Below are 4,129 nucleotides of genomic sequence, written 5' to 3' on the forward strand. Positions count from 1 at the left end.
GCTGCTGAGATGTTCTGACTGGTGATGGGCCTGACCATTCATGTCCTGCTGCCCTTCTGAGACACCCACACTGGTCTGCAGCATAGTGCTGAAAGTTGCCCTTCATGATAGGTCTCCTCCCTCCAACCCTGATGAAGTAGCAGCAGCAAAACTCTTCTGACTTCTCTTTTTTTTTTTTTTTAATTGGTTGGAAGCAGCAGTGCCAAGGTACTAACAGGCTGACTCCTCTTCTTAGCTCTGCTGTCAGAGTGGTTCCAAAGAGTGGTTATCAATATGGTGATAGGCATTTATATATTATATATAACATATATATATATTTTTGTCTCCTTGACATTCCTGCTCTGGAACTTCCCCCATGTGTGGCTGATCAACCGCAGCAGTTGGGTGATCAACCTGCAAGCTGGCCAGGAGCCTTGTGAGCACCATCCAACCACAACGGCCACAAAGCCATGGGAACCTTTTCGGGGCTGGTGGCCATATTAACCCAATTTTGCAGTGCACAGGCATGAAGAGAAAAGCCCGGGACGGACCGGACCGGACCGGACCGGACCGCCCCCGGCACCCCCATCCCCATCCCCATCCCCACCCTCAGGCCCGCAGCCCCCTTGCCGCGGGGCCGTTATCGCCAGGGCGCCCCTGTACTGTGACGTCTCTCACCCTGATTGGCCCGGGCGCCGGCGGGCGGGGATGAAGAAGTGCGTACGTGACCAGCTGGGCCACGCCAAATGGCGGCCTGCCCCACAAGATGGCGCCCGGGGGTGGGAAGTGGGGATCGGGGCCGCCCTGGCGCAGAGGTTTGGCTGTCGCTGACCTTCCCGCCCTGCTGTCTGCATCGGGGTGAGGGGTGGCAGCAGAGGAGGGTGCTGCGTTAGCGTCAGGAAGCTGAGCTGTGCCCGGCAACCCAGGTTACCACCAGCTCCTGCATGGCGCACTGTGTCCCTGCGTGAGGGACATCACTGAGGCGATTTCAGAGAGGAGTTGCATAACAGTGGTTTGTTTTTTTTTTTGAAGCTGACCCTTTCCTAGACCTGTGCTTTTTCTGAAGCCCTTATCATTTTGACCCTCAGGTACTCAGCTTTTGCTCAGGTTATGCCTATTGCACAGCTCCCGAGGCATGCAGGCCTCCCAGCATTCTGGCATTACAATTAGTTTTAAGGAGAGCGGTTTGGGATGTCCACTGTTAATTCCCGGAGGATTCTGGAAGACTCTTCTGAGTGTGAGGACTCTTGCTGTGATTGTGAAGATCCCCTTCACCTGGCAGACCTGCTGTCAGTGGTGGAGAGAAGATCAAATTTAGGATGAAGATAATTATACAAAGATACAATTATGTGTCTAATCAGATGTAGAGACAGAAGGTGAAGGGTAATAGAGTCTTTGCATATTCACCTCAGGGAACCCTGCCAAGTACATTATTTATACATCAGAATACTTTCTGAGTCTTACTATGCCCTGTGTTAGCTTTACTGCTCACCCTTCCTTGCTCAACCTTTTCGACTACAGAGGCAAAGAGAAGAGTAAGGAAGTGGTGAAGAAATTGAAGTGACCAAAGAGAAGTGCAATTAACATTTCATGTCTTGCTTGGCCAAAGGACTCCATTCGATGTGAGAGCTCCCATGGACTGAATGGTTTGGATTACCCTTATAAGCAGAGGCTGTTTGCCCAGATCTCCTCGTTACATTGGCTTATAATTTTACAGATTTTAAAGCCAGAAGAAACTGTGATTATTGTTTGGTTTTCAGTGTAAGGCATTAATTTTCACATGGCACTTCCAGTTTTGGTCCTTTATGTTCTGGTTACACTGCAAAAGAAATTTTCAGGCTGAGGTCTTCAGATAACTGGAGCCCACAAAAGGTCCCTAAGGATGGCTGTTTCATACATTCTTCACAGCAAACCACATATATGAAATTGATAAAAAAGTTTCTGTCTTCACTGGGAAATTTTTAGCTGTCCATAAATGAAAACATTCAAAAAGCACTTGGAAGGGCCTCAAAGTTTAAGATGAAGGCCAAAAATGGATAACTTGTTTTGTAGCTATGAAGGGTGAAGCAGCCAAGGCACAGACAAGGAAGGACTAAACAATCCTGAGCAATCACTAAACAATCATTAAACAGTCTCAGGAGACAAAAGGGGTGGCCCCAGGAGTTGTTTTGAGTTACAAAGTTATACATATTTGGCTAACAAAGTTACATATTTGTAACATATTTGTAATGTATTTGTAACATTGTTATACATACTTGTTTTATGAATTTGTATAATACCTAAATAGCTACCGGATGAGAAGGAAAAACAACTTTGATAATGGAAATTTGATAATGAATTTGATAATGGAAATTCATGCTCCTCTAATCTACTATACTCATGTGAGTATGATGATAAAAGTACAGATACTCGAGAAAGCAAAATCTTTTGGATTTCAAAAATTACCTGAATTTTTTGAATTTTACTTGAGGGCCAAGAGAGATACTGATAAATTTCTAGAGGATGTCACACTCAGGTGAAGAAGCAGCACAGCATCATATCATGTGCCAAATATCAGGTCACTTTGGAAGGGACAGATTGAACACCTCTCTCTCACTGTTAGAGCATTGCTGAATTCCAAATTAACTACTCAGGAAGGGAATGGATCTGTGCCCTATGATTCTCCATGAACATGCAGAAAGCCCCCTCAAACTAGAGACTTTTCTGAACAGCTTCCTGCCTGACCAAGATCTTTATGTAACATGTCCATGCATCAGTGCTGACAGAGAGAAAAGCACAGTTTAGGGACAGGACAAAGCCAGCCCTGTCACTATAAAGAGTTTGTTGTGAACATGCTACAGGCATGGAGTCTGATAAGAGGTTTATGGTGTGTGGTATATGGTGGTATGTGGTTTATGTGTGGTATATGATATATGGATCTTGGATTTAAGGGAGGTGTTGGATTAGCATCCCTGGGCCTATGGAATGGACCTGAATTCTGTAGCCAAAGCAATTTTTGAGGCTTCCTTAGAGAGTAATTAGGGAGGAGATGGTAAATGGAGTCAACCCTGAAGAAGAACAAGAAGATTGTGAAAGCTTGGAGAGAGGAAGGGAATTGCTGAAGCACTGGGGTTAATTCACAGCACACTGCTCACAGTTTCACTTCAATCTACCCTCATCCAGATGTTTGTCCAGAAAAGTTTCATTCAAGCTTCATTTCTCAGCTAAAAGGATTGATAGCAAAGATCTTTATCCTACAGTTGGCTACTATTCTGATGAGCAAAATGGACAAGCACTGCCAGAGAAGAGCTTGGTCTATGTACTATATTTGTAGCTGTGAGAGCACTGAAAGATACGCCTTTGGAGTATAATTGCCTGATTTATCAGATGTCCTTCTGGATCCTGGCCTGGCAGCTAATTTTCCTATCTCCAGCTTTAATCTCCAGATTCTTCTACTTGGATACTCTGAGTTTTTGAATACAGGCACTGACACTACAAGTTCTTACAGCTCTGACATAACGTATCCTCAGAGTATTATTAATCACTGAAATTATCTTGCAAACAGGGGAAGGGGTAGAGGAGGCTGACAGGCTTCCTGTGCTGATGCAGAACCTGAGTGATCCAGAGAGCCTGAACTGGGCTCACCTCTCTTTCCAGTGGAGTTAGGGCTTTCTTTAAGGCACCATAGAGACAAAGCTCTAATTGAAACCCTGCACATAGCACCTGCCAGTGGCTCTGTGGCCTGACACACTGTGACCAGGAGACACTGTCTGCCCCCAGCCATTGCTTTTTAGAGGGAGATAGACACACAGCCCTGTTTAGAAGAGAACAGGAGCAACCACATTTGATCCCCAACTCTTCTATCAACTTTGTTGTTAAATGTCCCAAAGCCCCCGACCAGCAGCCCGAGAGAGACATTCTGGGTCTGTTTTTTCTGTCTTTTCTTTCCCTTCTCATTGTGAGAAAAACAACAGCTGAAGGAAACTGAACAAATCAAGCTGATGACCCAGATGCAGTGATGGGGCTGGAGCAGCATGCTGGGGCTGTGCACACAAAAAGCTGAGGCAGCACTTTCCTCAGCCCAAAGGGCTGAAGAGGGGGCAGAGTAAATGAAACCTGCAGGCTGAAAAGTGATGCTGAGAAGCCTGGTTAGCTGTCTGCATTACATGGT

General features: G+C 45.7%; 1 long non-coding RNA gene across 1 annotated transcript; it reads left to right on the plus strand.

The window, feature by feature from the left end:
- The first annotated feature begins 673 nt into the window (after window positions 1–673).
- Window positions 674–2,126, plus strand: LOC139803065 (uncharacterized). Its single transcript, XR_011728866.1, has 2 exons — window positions 674–905; window positions 1,501–2,126. It is a non-coding gene; the product is annotated as an uncharacterized lncRNA (long non-coding RNA).
- The last annotated feature ends 2,003 nt before the right edge of the window (window positions 2,127–4,129 follow it).

Source organism: Heliangelus exortis, chromosome 15 (assembly GCF_036169615.1).
Source record: "Heliangelus exortis chromosome 15, bHelExo1.hap1, whole genome shotgun sequence".
In the NCBI taxonomy this organism is placed as follows: Eukaryota; Metazoa; Chordata; class Aves; order Apodiformes; family Trochilidae; genus Heliangelus; species Heliangelus exortis.